The sequence below is a fragment of the Typopeltis vanoorti genome, chromosome 7 (assembly GCF_054136105.1).
Source record: "Typopeltis vanoorti isolate ZY-2024b chromosome 7, IOZ_Tvanoo_1.0, whole genome shotgun sequence".
NCBI lineage: Eukaryota > Metazoa > Arthropoda > Arachnida > Uropygi > Thelyphonidae > Typopeltis > Typopeltis vanoorti.
The window spans coordinates 27,945,407-27,962,500 of NC_143555.1; positions in this window are offsets into that span (position 1 = coordinate 27,945,407).

A 17,094-nucleotide genomic window follows, 5' to 3' on the forward strand; every position below is an offset into this window, starting at 1 on the left:
ATATATAATTTCTTTCCAGGATTAAATTACACCAAATTTCAATATGATATTTTATTTTATTTACTCAATAATTATTTTAGTTATCAAAATGCTTTTTTTCTTGAAAACAAGTCAATTTGTAAAAAATTAATTTGCAGATAAAATTGGAATTCCTCCAATTATATGCCTGTAGTTTTATGCACTTATATGCAATTATTAATTTTCGTTAAGTATTCATTCATTTTTTACTCTCCAACTTGCTATGGTCACATGACAACTCATGATCCTACACACACATCATTTTCTTCATTTTCAGAAGGGTGTATGGAGAGGACAAAGGATGAAAAAAATAACAGAATGCAACCAATTTTGTTTTATAGCCACCTATCAAGAGTATCTTTAGCATTTCAAATCCCACACACAACTTTGTTTGGGGGGCTTGATTTCATTTTTAAGTCTACCCCCCCTCCTTACACACACACACACACACACACAAAAAAAAAAAAAACACTTGAATCAATGATTCTAATCATATCCATATTCTGTTCTATTTATAAACAAAACAAAAACTCAGATTTCTGGATTTAACCTAAAGCCAATAGGATAGAGTACAAAAAGAGCACTTTGACTAAAGCAGGTGGTTAGCATCTTAAAGAAACTGGAAATAAGTTGTGATTTTAAAATCCTCTAAATATAAAAAAAATTTCATGGATGTGCTATTCAAAATGCCTGCCATAATTAATAGGATGCCAAGAAAAATCTAAACAATTTTCATCTAAAATAGCACAACTAAGAAATCAATTTATCACTTTATCGAAGTGACAGTTATAACTGTCACTTCGATATTCAACATACCCCTTGCAAAATGATCTTTCAGCATCTTGTAGAGATGAAAGGAAATCCCCTTAAACTTACAAGTGACTAGCCACATTTCTGTTGATCTTTTGCCAAAAATAATACATCTGTAGTAGTCTGTCTTGATGGCATTCCTTCAGCTGTGCTTAAAAACTTGTGATATAGAATTCTAGATGCCCATTCCTGTACTGCCAAGCTATATAATACTCATGTCACACCTACTCAACAGCCAGAAGTAAGATTTTATCCAAAAAGTGACAATAAGTAAGCCATTAAAATTATCATCCTATTGCCAGCCAGCTTCTTCTCTACCTGGAGGTCCACAATTGATTTCTATGGATTATTCCACTCAACAGCAGACCTCCTCGCTGCCCTTGACAACCCTGAAAACACAAGCCATGGGACAGTTTCAAGAAGCTTTTGTAGTAGTCACTTATTTCCAAGCATTTGGGCTAGTCTGGTGACCCACTCCCTACCTTTTGGGATTGGGTCACCAGCATCCTCTGAATGGAATAAAGAAATGGGGAGTTTCAGTGTTACCAATCCTGAAGAAATCTTAATTTGTTATCTTATAAATATTCTGATCTCTAGCAAAGATCAACTTTCTCTTGGTGTCAACAGCACAAACATTACTTCCACAATAGACATCAAAAAATACTGTCCTCTTTATAAAATTCCAAATCCACTCAATATTAGAACACTGTTCTCACATCTGGGGTAGAACATCAAAAAAACACATCTTAAAAATGTCCAGTAGTGCATTGAAATCATCAATCTGCTTAACTATCTTTTCATTAGCAATGCTTAAATGAAAGGGTCACCACTATTACTTCTTTTGTATAGTAATATAAATCATTGGTCAACATGCACACTGTTCAGCTCAAACCTTGCCTCACTAACCCCTCTTCTTTCATTTCATCAGGACAGCCTTCCACAAACTATTTATGCAAAGAATACAACTGCATCAAGAGATTCCTTCTTTCTCTATAATTAAAAGCTTGCAGATGGCAGTGTGTTATAGGTTTCTGTAATTTCTTTCATGAGCTCAGTGAACTGTTTATGTATTATCTATATATTCCTTTGCACCCCCAGCCATACAGCAGCATTTGGTTGTATATCTTGCTTTGTTTGGCAAAGTCATACCATGCAGTGTAACACAGGGTGAAAATTATGTTGATATTGATACTTCTGACATTAAATTAGTATACACTAATTTAATGTCATTCAAGGACCACAGGTACCCAAGCATCTTTCATTGGCTGTCTCATTCAGATTTGAGAAACTCCGTCTTCCTCACGCCATTTCTACTCCAACTCCTTAATTTCCCTGATACTAATTATCAGTTATCTTTCTAACCAGCTTTTTTCAAGCACATCAGATCCATTTTAATTAATGAATGCAGATAAATCCATTTTGATTTATATTATTATTATTTCGGGCGACTCCAGGGAGTCCTTAGACTCATCGAGGGAGGCCCTAAACATCATGTCCACATAATTATATGACATTCTCACAGTATCTATCATACCTTGCCTTGAACTCGCTCACCGTCATAGCACCCACAACAGACTCTGGCAGATTATTCCACCCATTTACCACTCTAAAAGTAAAGAACCCAGCTCTAACACCCCTGCTAACCACACTCTTGCCCAGCTTCCATAGGTGTCCCCTAGTTCTCCCACCACCGGTCCTGATCTTAAAAATATCCTCTGAATTAATCCTATAAAATCCCTTTAGCAATTTGAATGTCTCAATCATATCTCCCCTTTTCCACCTATCAACTAGTTTCTGCAACCCACAAATCTTCAATCTGTTCTCATATGGTTCATTCGTAGACCTGCTATCATCTCAGTCACTCACCTCTGAATCCTCTCCACCTCCTCCCCATCAAGAAGGAACCTAGGTGACCAAATCTGGGCACAGTAGTCGAGATGAGGTCTTATCAGGGCTCGGTACAGAGGTACAATAACTTGCTTGTCTCTGCTCGTCAAGGTATTTTTCAACAACCAAGTGAGTTGATGAGCTGATTTAGCTACTTTCGCAATGTGCCCCCTAAACTTCATCTCCCTATCCACCAACACTCCCAAGTCCTTGGCCTCATCAATCTCTTGGAGTACACTTCCACCAATGTGGTATACTGCTGCTAATCTTTTCACTCCGAAATGCATAACCTTACATTTTGTCACATTAAATTGACATCCATTCTCCTTAGCCCAGAACTCCAATCTATCCAAGTCATCCTGCAAGATTTTGACATCTTCTGCATTCACTATCGCCCTACCCAACTTTGCATCATCAGCGAACAAATGAATTGTTCCACTTAGATCCTTCCCTATATTGTTAATGAACAGATTAAACAGCAGTGGTCCAAGAACAGAACCCTGCGGCACACCACTAGTCACAGGCCGTCTTTTGGACTCTACTCCTGAATAAACTACTCTTTGATATCTCTCCAACAACCACCCACCTATCCATCTCACCAACCCTATATCCATTCTGATATGTTATAGTTTATGGATTAGAATTCCATGTGGTATCCTGTCAAACGCCTTTGCCAGGTCCAGCAGTATCACTGTAAACCCATTACCCTTATCCAGTAGTCTGCTGTACCTCATAGTATGATAACAGTAGTAGCAACTTACTGATAATTTAAAATGTTGCCACACCAGGTTTAACTTTTTTTTTTTTTTTTTTTTAATGAACTGTCAATATTAGAGACTTTTCCTTCTAAATGATCTTTGCAAATATCCTCAAGAGGATATCTGCAATGATCATTTCAGTGCTTAAGAGACATTATATAAAATGGAGCATTATAGGCTGGTTAGTGTTATAAAAGATTTGTATACAGAAGAACATGACAATTTAGATATGGACTCTGGTTGGATAGAATTATATCTGAAGTAACAAAGGTTATGAGACTAATGTATTATATCAATCTATTTTATGTGATAAAAAACTACGAGTTTTCAAGAAGGGAAACTCAGTCAGCTCCGACTTAAGGGACGATTGATTTTGACAAATTTAAATTTCTCTTTATGAAATCAGAGAAATTCCTTATAGTACAGGAAAACCTTGTTTAACACGAATTCGATATGCACAATAATCGGTTAGTGCGATTGAGCAAAATGATACTATTTCCCAGCTTTTAGCGAGTGATTAATCAGTTAACGCTATTTTTTAATCTATGAGAAATTTTACGTTACACGAAAATTTTTGTTGGCACTTTCAATGTAGCACTGCAGGTGGGCAGCCAGTGGGCAGCACTGCAGGTGGTGGCCAGCGACACTCAGTAATTGACTCAAAGCTATTATTGCAAGCTGTTCTCTTGCTCAATCACTCTTCCTTCATTTTGCTTTAATTTAGATGCTTATAAGGCTTTATTATATTTAACCCCCCCCCCCCGATATGGAAAAGAGAAAGACTGAAAGAAAGCGGCAGTAATAAAAAGAGAAGAAAAGTAATTATGTTAGAGAAAAAGGTGGAAGTCATTAAGAGACACGAAAGTGGAGCTAGTAATATAATGATTGTGCGAGATCTGGGGTACAGCGAGTCTACAGTTCGGACCTTATTAAATAAGAGCAAAGAATACAAAGAACAAGGAGAAGTTGCCACAGCTTATTTAAGCATGCAGATCACCCGAAATAGAAGCCATTTAATGATTCTGACTTCTATCACTCTGGATTGAGGATTGTAACCGAAAAAGAATACCTCTTAGTACAAGGAATATTCAGGCAAAAGTTCTAAATGTTTTCACATCATTTCAAGGAGACCAAATTTCAAGAAGAACGTGAAAGCTTTACTGCGAGTTTGGGATGGTTTGACCATTTTAAAAATCGAGCTGGACTGCATAACTTAAGAATAACTGGGAATCTACTAGTGCTGATAAAGATGATTCCATGGCCAAGTTTCCCGAAGAATTACAAAGGATAATTCAGGAGGCTGATTATGACAATCGTCATATATTCACCATTGACGAAACTGGTCTCTTTTGGAAGCATATGTCAACAAAAATTTTCTTAGCTAAAACGGAAGCATCTCAACCAGGATACAAAGTATATAATCATTCCGCTTTTATTAGGAAGCAATGCAGAAGGCGAATTTAAACTCAAGCCTATGTTAGTTTATCATGCGCAAGATCAAAGATTTAACATTATTGAAATTGGAAACGATTTAATTAACTAGATAATGAAGATGTGAGAAACTTGTTCGATTCCCATTCAGAACAGTTAAGTTAGAATGATCTTCAACTAGAAGAACAGTGTGCATGTGAAGACAAGGAATGTAAACAAGAGAATGTTACGACTAAGAAATTAACTGCAAAAGAACTTGAGCTAGTTTTCAATCACATTGAGTATGCTAAGGAAATTTTGTTTGATGCTCATCCTTTAGACAAATACAAATTTAAGCAAGTGATTTTTCTCAACTTTGATGATTTTATCCTCTAATATAGTTATAAATTTTTTTTTCCAACTTTATGCTAACTGATGGATTAATTAATCACATTAAAAGGTTTTCCTATAACATTGTATAGATACACAACAACCATTTTTTAGTATTCCTTATAAATATACAGATTAAAATACATGAAAAATAGATAACATTTAGTTATACGAATAAAAATTGGATAGCAGGGCAATGCTGGGTGTGTGTGGGGGGGAAGCAATTTAAGGAGAGACATCGAGAATTGAAGTGATCAACAGTAGTATTGCTTAATATTGTAGTTCATTAATGACAATGCTTCGAACTTAAAGTTTTTTTCTCCCCTTCCATCATTTCATGATGCAAAACTGGATAGAATAAAACTTATTCTGCTTTAAGAATCTTCTAAATAGAATGAGAAAGATGCCTCGTTCTCAAAAGAGTGGACAGAAAAAGTAAAGATGTATGGCATCCTTTCTTAAAAAAAAAAGCAAGCACTGATCTTAAGAATACCCAGTTTGGCAATATAATCTAGTTGGATATAAAATGAATGGGAAAAGCTTTAGTTTACTGAATACAAAAGGTGATGGGTGATGCAAGATTAAAGATATTATAGTTATCATATTAGTAAGCTTTAAAGATTGATATCCTTATCTAAGTTGCCTGTAAGTCAATATCAGATTACAGATCCCTTTTAGTCATACAAGTTTAGAAAACACTATGAGAATTCCAAGATTCATTACCCAAATGAAATGAAATGAAAAAAAAAAAAAAAAAAACTATCACAATAGTTAAGAGATCAGACTAGTTTACTATAAATTGATAAATATCTAACAGAAAGAGGAGGCAATCCCTAAATAGAGACTTCTTTATATCTCATTTCCCGATAGGCGGTGTCTGTGAATAAGTTTTGTTAAAACTAGTGCTGCCGAATTTTATTGTAATTGCAAGTATCTTTTTTGTGCAAAATAACCAGTAAACAGAATACTAAGGGGCCAGCTACTTCTAAACAACTCGTAAGTACCCATAGTCCTTCATATCAGTTATTTTTCAATAAAAAAAACAGCCACGTGAAAGCGCCCAATATGCCTACCATGTGAAGTAAAGATGGCGGCAAACAACGAAAGATTACTTTTAGTCCCGTCAGCAGCGCAGCCGATAGCCAACAAACCAAAAGGCAATACAAAGTGCTGCAGTTGCAAAACCGAAGTTACCGAAAGGAAAATTTCTGTTGCAACTGGCTACATACTTCCTGCATGAAAATAGATGAACTGGCGCTCAAGCTTTTTATCGAACTGAACCAGCCTTTTTTTTTCTGTTCGATGTGCCTTCCTTCTGTTAAACAGGTGCTGAACCTAGGGAAATTACGACGTACAATAGAATATACATTAAATTAAACTTTAATATACTTCCAATATTTCGGCAATGTCATGTTGCCATCTTCAAAGGAACATACAATAAAGACAGGTGCACGCAGGCACTAAACACAGTAAATGAGAACGAAGCAAGGAAGCTATGGTTTTCCTAAAAGTCCTGATAGTGCCCCCCTAGCAAGCAATGTAGGTATTCTTAGCTGTTGGGCTGAAGATCTCCTAATGTAACCTCCCAAATTTGGGGCAGTCTCATGCAAACAAATTTGTTGAGGTTTGGCATGTTTCTTAAGGCTGATTCCATGAATAGTCTTTCAAATTTGAACTTGCTATGGTGTGTTATTGTGGCTTTCTTTCACTGTATTCTGTGGTGTGTATCCATGGTCTGCAAGACCAGAGTGGCTGTATTGCTGAAACTGGATACAGTCCTTGTGTTCTGAAATTCTAATATTTGCTGTCCTGCCTGTTTGGCCAACGTAGGACAACTTGCAGCTGAAAGGGACCTGGTGTATACCAGGTCGGTCTAGGAGGAGTGGTTGGTCTTTAGTTGAGCAGATAAGGGATGCCAATTTTCTATAAGATCTATAACACGAGGTCAAGTCATGTTTTTTTGAGGATGTAGAGAATCGTGATGGATTTAGAGTAATCCTTGTTGTGAGGGGGAAGGGTTGTGGTTTACTGGTTTCAATATTTTTTTGGATTTTGGGGGGTAGCCATAGGCTGAGAAAGTGTTGAGGATGTGGGTTAGGACATTGTCATTTGAACAGATTAGTTTAGCCCTGTTGTATAGTGTCTTAACAACTCCATATTGTTGTGAGGGGGGGGGGGATGGTGGGATTGTTGGTGAATGTATCTGCCTGTATGAAAGGGAGGCTGTTTTCCTCTTTTCCCAGGGTGAACTTAATTCTGGGGTGTTGGTTGTTTAAGTGTATTAAAAAGGAGAGGAGTGTATCAAAGCCATGTGGCCAAATAGCGAAAACATCATCAACGTAGCAAAGCCATATGGTATTTTTGTGGGGGCAGATTTTTCTCTTCGAAGGTCTCCATAAAGAAATTGGCCAAGGGTGGGGAGAGAGTGGTGAACCCATGGCTGTCCTCTTTATTTGTCTGTAGAATTTTCTCTGCCAAACGAAATAGCCTGAGTTCATTGTGAACTGAAATAGGGCTGAGATATCGGGAGGAAATTTAGCTTGGATAAGCTCTAAGGTTTCCTTGAGTGGAACATTTGTGAAAAAGGAGGAGACGTCAAAACTGATCATTATGTCAGTATGTTGGAGTGCAAGGTTTTCTACACTGGCTTTGAAGTGGGCTGAGTTTTTTTATGAGCGCTTTGACCAAATGTTTAGCTAATTTGTATGTGGGAGAATCAATGCCATCCACTATGGGACATAATGGCACATTTTCTTTATGTATTTTTGGAAGTCCATATATACAGGGGGGGGGGGGTATAGAGTTATACAGTTTTAATTTGTTAGTAAATTCTACAGGCCAAGAAGTGACCTTCCTAAGAGGCTGTGGAGTTTTTTAATTTGTGAGTTGACACTCTGGTCTTGCAGACCATGCTCTGGATACACGCCACAGAATACGGTGGAAGAAAGCCACAATAATACACCGTAGCAAGTTCAAATTTGAATGACTATTCATGGAATCAGCCTCCGCCTTAAAACACATGCCAAACTCGACAAATCTGGTTGCATGAGACTGTCCCAAATTTGGGAGGCTTACATCAGGAGACCTTCAGCCCAACGGCCAAGAATATCTACATAGCCTGCTAGGGGGTACCATCAGGACTTCTAGGAAAACCATACCTTCCTTGCTTCATTCTCATTTACTGTGTTAAGTGCCTGCGTGTACGTGTCTTTATTGCAAGTTCCTTTGAAGATGACAAAGTGACATTGCCGAAATATTGGAAATATATTAAAGTTTAATTTAATGTATATTCTATTGTATTGTAATTTCCTTAAGTTATTTAGTACAAACATGTACATGTACCTTAAGCATGTACAAACAACATTTAAGCCTGTCTATGAGAACACCTTAATAACACGATCGATACTTTCTCGTCCAAAAGTTGGAAACAAAGCTCAAGATACTCGATGACCAGCGGCCGATCGCAAGTGCATCTGTACCCGCTAACGAATTCTGTGATTTATTCGCATCAATGGTACATGCATCGCTTGAGGCCGAAAATAGGAGACTCAACGCCGTTATTCTGAACTATCCAGAGGAAAACGGTAAATTTTTAAAAGAAGAAGTTAGCAAACTAGCAGGTGAATGCAACTTTGATCCCAGGAATATCATCAAATGTCGTCGCTTTGGTCCTATAAACAAAAGAAAGGACAGAACGAACTTTCCAAGTCTCGTGAAAGTGATCTGTGATACACCGACAAACACTTCCAAATTAATAACAGCGATAAATAGCAAGCTAAAGCCCAGTTGCCCCAAATTGCATGTACGTGCTCGACCTGACTTACCCTTTGAACAAAGCGCCAACTCTGAAGACAGCTAGAAGAAAAACACCAAAATGGAGACAACAGCTGGACCATAGACTACAAACAAACCAAACTAGTATAAAAACCAAGTGAGCACTAGTAGCCACCAAGGAGACCAGTATGCAGATATTGCATACAGAACGTGTAAGACCCTTGCGGTCAAAGCCATGCCCCACAGACCCTTGCATATCCACTACACCAACATCCATGGTCTCAACTCCAACCTTAATAGTGTTCACTATCATCTACAGTCAACCAAACCTCACCTACTCTTCTTAACAGAAACTCAAATTTTACCTTCCCCGACACCATCAATCTCACCCATCCAAACTATCCACTATTTAACTACTTTCAACCCAAGGGTGGTGTGCATGCATATATCTGCTCTGATATACCCTGCCAGAGAGCACCTAACCTAGAATCGCCCAACTTTGACCTTCTTTGGCTAAAAATATCCCTCCCCCACTCAATAAAATTCATCTGTTGTCTCTGTTGCTCTCCCAATACCACCAACCACTCCGAGCTCTTTAATATCCTCTCCTCAAAAGTTGATTTCCTCCAGTCCCGCTATCCTAATAGTAAAATCATCCTCCTAGGTGATTTTAATGTCCATAACACCAACTGGCCTTCCTCTTCCAGCTGTACAGATCCTGCAGGCAGAGACGCTGAAATATGCCATCACCAAACCTTACACAAATAGTTCACAAGCCGACCAGAATACCAGATAACCCAAATCACTCCCCAAATACCCTAGATCTCTTCCTTACCAATGACCCTTCCAAATATACAGTGAATGTAGTGAGCCCCCCCCCCCTGGGTGTAATTGTAATTCTGACCAATATCTAGTGCTCATCTCCTGCCCCCATGCAACAATGCTTACACAGTCACACCTGAACAATAGTCTGGCACTATAACAGTGCCAAATGGGAGAGCCTCCGAGACTACTATGCTTTGTTCCCATGGTTGGACTATTGTTTGCAGTCTTCCAATCCGAACACATCACCAAAGTAATCCTCACTGGCATGATAACATACATTCCTCACATCACTCAGAACTGCCGTCCCCCTATCCAAACCCTGGTTCTCCAAAAGATGTGCCAAGGGTGTACTAATGAAAAACCAGGCATACCACAACTGGCTCAAATTAAGAACTCCATCCTCCTTCAGTGCCTATACTGAAGCCTGAAACAAATGCAAAAAAGTCATCAATGAGTCCAAAACAGAATTTGAACAGGCAAAAAGCAGGAAACTTGCAGCCTGTCCTAGCGGCAGCCATGCCTTTTGGTCTCTTGCTAAAGCAATTGGTCGCAACTTTTGTCCTACACTACTCCCACCCCTATCATACCCAGATGGCTCAATTGCAACATCACCCACAGAAAAAGCTAATCTCCTGGCTTCACACCTTGCCTGCAATGCATGCATAACTGACAATGGAAAATATCCCCCATCATTCTAACTGTCCAACATAGAATGCACCTGTATCCTATTGCCAGAAAGAGATCATAAACCTGTTGTCAAAATTAGACACAAAAAAAAGCCCCTGGCCCTGATGGCATTCCTCCAATTGTCCTGAAGGTCTGTGCAGCAGAACTGACTCCTACCCTATGCCATCTGTACACACTATCTTACTCCACTGGTATATATCCCAAAGCCTGGAAATTTGCCTATATTCAACCTATTCCCAAAAAGGAGACAAATCGCAGCCATCTAACTACCTCCCTATCTCACTCACCTAAATCCTATCTAAAGTGATGGAGAAAACCATCAATTCTCAACTACTACTCTACCTTGAAGGTACCCAGCTATTAAGCAACCACCAGTATGGATTCCGCCGATGGCGATCAACAGGTGACCTGCTCATGTTATAACCCATCTCTGGACATATACCATGGAAAAAAATTAGTGAATCCCAAGTAGTTGCACTCGATATCTCTAAAGCCTTTGACTAGGTCTGGCACAAAGGCTTACTAAGCAAACTTCCATCATTTGGACTATCTCAGGACAGCTTCCTGTCTGGACGCACACTATGTGTAACGGTAGATGGCTCCCTATCCTCCCACTATCCAACTAATGCTGGGGTCCCACAAGGTTCAGTTCTCTCACCGACCCTCTTCCTTCTATAGATCAATGACCTACTTCAGTTGACCTCCAACCCAATACACAGTTTTGCAGATGACAGCACATTGCACTCCTCCCTTTCATTTAAAAAACTTTACCCTACACAACTCACTTCAACCCACAGAACATCAGACCTCCAAAACATCCTCCGATGGGGCTCAGATAACTTTGTCAACTTCATAGCTAGTAAACCCAGTTCTGTCTTATTTCCCACAAAAAAAGAAACATTTTCTGCAACTATTATTTTTGATAACACTCAAATCCCCAGACAAGATGAAATTTCTCTTCTCGGAATTACCATAACATCAGGCCTCTCCTGGCATAAACACATCACAACCATTTCATTCTCAGCTTCCAAAAAAAACTAGGCCCTCTTTCGCTCAAGACGTTACTTCACTTCAAAACAGCTGTTAACCTTATACAAATTGCAAATTCGCCCAGTTATCGAATACTGTTCTCACATTTGGAGTGGGGTTCCTAAAAGCTCCCTCAAAATGCTTGACTCAATACAGAGGAGAGCAATTAGACTGATAAGTGATTCATCTCTTACTGACTCACTCCCCCCCACTTTCACATAGACATTTAGTCTCTGCAATTTGTATATTCTACAAATATTTTCATGGAAAATGCTCATCTGAAACAACATCAATAATTCCCCCACTCTGTACTAAACCAATTCGAACACGTACAGCCACCTCCCAACATCCCTTAACAGTACACCTTGAAATCCACAGAACAAGTTTCTTTTCCTCCTCCTTCATCCCTGCTACTGCTGTACTGTGGAACAGTCTCCCAAGGAATATAATATACAGGCTTTTAAATCGAATGTCAACAAGTTTCTCCTTTCCCAACCCACTACCCATATACGGAACTAAAGTATTATTGGTTGACCAGCCAACCTCGGGTATATGGGCCCAATATATATATATAAAAAACTCTCATTTCACAGACTACCCAAAATTTCTAATGTCCAATTCTCTTAATCTCATTAAGGAATAACTGAGGATGGGCTGATAACGTGGGATTTAGCCAACCAAATTGTATTCTTATTGGCTTAAACCAAAATACAAAATGACGACAGCCTATGACAAAGTTCCATGTAGGCTGGGGGCATCACTCAGTTAAATAAACTGCGCTGAGGATTTCAATCAAGGGTCTGTTCTAAAATTTTGAGCCTACCTGATCACATTTCTAAATTTTCTTTTGGTTCAACCCCCAATATGAGAGTGGTCCGAAAAGGTCTTGGCTTAACAATAAAAAAATAAATTTATAATTTCAAAATTATTTTTATTTTTCAACATAATCTCCCTTAAGACTAATACATTTATTCCAGCGATGCTCTAGCACCATTATATTGTCCCTGTAATGATTCTCGGTAAGATCTGCAATTACCTCTTGATTCGAAGAACACTGACCAGCAAGGAGGCGTTTTAGTTTCGGGAAGAGATAGAAGTCAGAGGGAGCCAAATCTGGGGAATAGGGATGTTCCAACAATTCATAGTGCAGATCCCTTAATTTTCCCATTGGAAAAACACTTTTGTGGGCAGGTGCATTGTCCTGATGAAAGATGATTTTTTTTCTTTTGCAAATCGGGTCATTTCTCACCTAGTCTAATTAAAAGATTGGAATAATATTCCCCTGTTATTGTTTTACCCTTTTCAAGATAATTAATATTAAAAAAAATGCCTTTAGCATCCCAAAATACTGATGCCATGACCTTTCCTGCTGATGGACCCAACTGGCTTCTATCCACTGTTCTGACTGCTGTTTGGATTCTGGTGTGTAATCGTGAATCCAAGTCTCAATCCATAGTAATAAATCAATGCACAAAATCAGTTTTATTCTTTTTAAAATGCTCCAAGTACTGTTTAGAGATTTTCATGCGAGTGCATTTTTGATCTGCTACCCATCTTGCAGAAAGCTTTTTCATATGCAATTCTTCATGCAAAATTTATCCTTCACGTTCTTTTCAAATGCCTATAGTCTCAGCAATTTCATACACTTTGACTCGGCGGTCATCCAATACCATATCGTGCACTCGATCAATGATTTCTGGTGTTGCTACACTTTTTGGACATCCTTCACGTGGATCTTCAAGGCTGGTACAGCTATGTTTAAACTCCGCAGCCCATTTCTTAATTGTCAAAAACGAAGGAGAAGACTGCCCATAAACTTTTTATGAACGTCAAATGAATTTCTTTTGGCGTTAAACCTTCTTTTTTTTTGGGGGGGGGGATATGCAGACATCAGTGAGACAGTTGAGTGTAAAAATGTATATAATGTACCTGAGCCAGCACTAAGGACAAAAAATGGGAATGGGACATTTAGAATAACGCATCAAGATAGGAGTGGGACAAAGGGATCACTGCATTTCATGTATACTAATGCCAGGAGTATTAGGAACAAGAAGGAAGAATTTTTGGCCTTGATTGGCTCTTACTGGCCACAGGTTATTGGCATTAGTGAAACATGGCTGACGAAAGATGATATAGTTAGTGGGATAGAATGTGTAGGTTATAGTGTGTTTAGGAGGGACAGAGAGAATAAAATGGGGGAGGGGTGTTATTGATGATAGCTGATGAACTGCAGCCAAGGAGAATTGAAGTTGTATTGCAGGATAGTGAAAGGAGCTCATTTGAGGCTATTTGGTGTGAGATTAAGACTGGCAGAATAAAATATACAGTTGGGTGCTGCTATAGACCAGGTGATGGAATAAATGGTGGAGATAGTATGCATAAACAAATTGATGAAATGAGTGGAAGGAGGATAATTATTATGGGGGATTTTAATTATGGTAACATTGATTGGAAGGAGGAGAGGACACATGTGAGGAAGGAAATGGATTTTATTCAATTATTAAGGGATAACTATCTGAGACAGCATGTAATTGAAAATACTAGGGGTGTGAGAGTGCTTGACCTGGTAATAGCATCTCAGAATTTGACTGTAATGAATATGACCATGTTGCCACCTATTAGTGAGAGTGATCATAAGGTCTTGCCCTGGGAGGTGGCTAAAGGTGTGGAATTTTCGATTAAGACAGGGTATATGTGGAATTACCGTGCTGGCAAGTATGACAAGCTTAGGAGATTGCTTGGATCAGTGCCATGGCACGTACAACTGCAAGGGCTGGACGTTGACAGAGCATGGGAAGTGGTCAAGGAGCATTTACAGGAGGTTATGGTTGATTGTATACCTAGGGTCCGAACAGTAAAACAAGTAGGGGTTAAATGGATGAATAACACCATTAAGCTTGAGCTGCAAAAAAAAGAAACAACTGTGGAGGGAATTTAAAGAAAGGGGGTGACCTGCAGGCACACGAACAGTATAAAGTGCAGGCCAGAAGGGTAACGAGTGTGGTAAAAACAGCAAAAGCCGATTATGAAAGGAAACTAGCTATGCCAGCAAAAGAGAATCCCAAACAGTTCTTTCAATATGCTGCAAGCAAGAAAAAACTGTACATGGCAAAATGATTTTAAGGAATGACGATGGTAAGGAGGTCACCGAACCAGTCGATATACTGGAGTTACTGAGCGCGCACTTTGCAAAAGTATATCATCCAGGTGGTGACATTGAAAAACTGAAGGAGCCATTAGTTTATACGGGAATTGTGATGAATGAAGTGGAGGTGAATAGTCTATTACAGAACCTTAATGTGAATACATCTGTGGGATTGGATGGTATACTGGCACGGGTCTTGCATGAAGCAGCTAAGGAATTATCAGTGCCCTTGACCATGTTGTTTAATCTGAGTCTCGGGTCTGGTTTAGTCCCGAAGGCGTGGAAAGAGGGGAAAATAGTTTCACTGCATAAAGGAGGATCCAAGACTATGGTTGCAAATTACCGACCGATCAGCATATCAGGAGTTGTTGTCAAGAGAAAAATACAGGAATGGATTGATGAAAATGAGATACTGTACAGGGGACAGCATGGCTTTGTAAAGGGTAGATCATGCCTGAGTAACTTGCTCAAGATTTATAACAAGGTGATGGCTGAACTGGATAAGGGAAATGGATTTACAGTGATACTGCTGGACCTGGCAAAGGCGTTTGACAGGATACCACATGGAATTCTAATCCGTAAACTACAACATATGGGAAGGGATATAGGGTTGATGAGATGGATAGGTGGGTGGTTGATGGAGAGATATCAAAGAGTGGTTTATTCAGGAGTGGAGTCCAAAAGACGGCCTGTGACTAGTGGGGTGCCGCAGGGTTCTGTTCTTGGACCACTGCTGTTTAATCTGTTCATTAACGATATAGGGAAGGATCTAAGTGGAACAGTTCATTTGTTCGCTGATGATGCAAAGTTGGGGAGGGCGATAGTGAATGCAGAAGTGTCAAAGTCTTGCAGGATGACTTAGATAGATTGGAGTTCTGGGCTAAGGAGTGTGGACATGATGTTTAGGGCCTCCCTCGATGAGTCTAAGGACTCCCTGGAGTAGCCCAAAAATAATAATAATAAAAAAAAAATAATAATAATTTTACCAAAGAATTTTATAACCACACGATATTCAATTTTATCCATTTCAAGGGATACAGACAACACTTTTGCTTCAGAATGGATGTCAATTTAATGTGACAAAATGTAAGGTTATGCATTTTGGGGGTGAAAAGATTAGCAGCAGTATACCGCATGGGTGGAACTGTACTCAAAGAGATTGATGAGGCCAGGGACTTGGGAGTGTTGGTGGATAGGAGACTAAGTTTAGGGGACACATTGCGAAAGTAGCTAAATCAGCTCATCCACTCATTTGGTTGTTGAAAAATACCTTAACGAGCAGAGACAAGCAAGTTATTGTACCTCTGTACCGAGCCTTGATAAGACCTCATCTTGACTACTGTGCCCAGATTTGGTCACCTCGGTCCCTTCTTGATGGGGAGGAGGTGGAGAAGATCCAGAGGAGAGTGACTAAGATGATAGCAGGTCTATGGAATGAACCATATGAGAACAGGTTGAAGATTTGTGGGTTGCAGAAACTGGTTGATAGGCAGAAAAGGGGAGATATGATTGAGACATTCAAATTGCTAAAAGGATTCTATAAGATTAATTCAGAAGATATTTTTGAGATCAGGACTGGTGGTGGGAGAACTAGGGGACACCTATGGAAGCTGGGCAAGAGTGTGGTTAGCAATGGTGTTAGAGCTGGGTTCTTTACTTTTAAAGTGGTAAATGAGATGTGAATAAGCTGCCAGAGTCTGTTGTGGGTGCTATGACAGTGAGCGAGTTCAAGGCAAGGTATGATAGATACTCTGAAAATGTCGTATAGTTGTGTGGACATGATGTTTAGGGCCTCCCTCGATGAGTCTAAGGACTCCCTGGAGTAGCCCAAAAAAAATAATAATAATTTTACCAAAGAATTTTATAACCACACGATATTCAATTTTATCCATTTCAAGGGATACAGACAACACTTTTGCTTCAGACAGCTGTATAAAACAAACTACTTGATAGAATGACTTGCAATTTCACATGGATGATTATGACAGATGCCAATTTAGAAAAAAAAAAAAAAAACTCTTGCTGATAGTGTTGTCATCTATGGTCGAGAACTTTTCAGACCACCCTCGTACAGAATATAATTTGGTTGGCGAAATTGCCAACCCATCTTCATTCAGGTGGATAATACTATTAATGAGGTTTATCATGAGATGTGAGAATTGGATATAAGTTTAAAAGTCCCAGTTGTTTACTCTGCATTTCTTTAAATGGCTATTGAGCTTAATGCTTACTTAAGTGTAAACTCTTAATACATTTTTGTTTGAGCCCAAAATAGTAACTTTTTTTTTTTTAAATATGTAATGAGGGCATTTGTTTTGAAATACATTTATTTTCATAGATCCAAGATCTCCCCCCCCCCCC